Consider the following 431-nt stretch of genomic DNA (forward strand, 5'->3'; position numbering starts at 1 on the left):
ATGTTCTTCCTTTTCCTTTCCTCTGTCTCCCTAAATCTTCGGACCTTGGGGTGTCATCTGCCAATTGCTTCACAAAAAAAAAGATATTGGGCTTCACTTTTCTCTTTTTTATTCTCTCTCTATCCCTTTAGCTATGCTATCTAAGCCAAATACGTGCAGGTATATTTTCCTGCCTGTATTTTTAAAAAATCGCCCACATTTTTTATCTCCCTCCCCAGACCCCGTGATAAGGATTAAGATAATCCACAAACTGATAGACGCTGGCCAGTCCTTAAGCAGGGCCACAAGTAGGGACAAAACCACGAACTGGGCCCCGCCAATGCAGGGCCATGTCTGATTATTTAGTGTTTTGTATTCCCGTATCTCTCTATTCCGTTTATTATTGTTTTTTTTTTTCTTAGTTAAAAAATGTATATGGGTTTGCCAAATAG

General features: G+C 39.9%; 1 protein-coding gene across 1 annotated transcript in view; it reads right to left on the reverse strand.

Annotated features, from left to right (window-relative positions):
- LOC119591562 (protein mesh-like) overlaps positions 1-431 on the reverse strand; it is a gene marked incomplete in the record, with an annotated part of 19,450 nt that overhangs the window by 18,378 nt on the left and 641 nt on the right.

The sequence above is a fragment of the Penaeus monodon genome, chromosome 28, assembly GCF_015228065.2.
Source record: "Penaeus monodon isolate SGIC_2016 chromosome 28, NSTDA_Pmon_1, whole genome shotgun sequence".
NCBI classification, from domain to species: Eukaryota; Metazoa; Arthropoda; class Malacostraca; order Decapoda; family Penaeidae; genus Penaeus; species Penaeus monodon.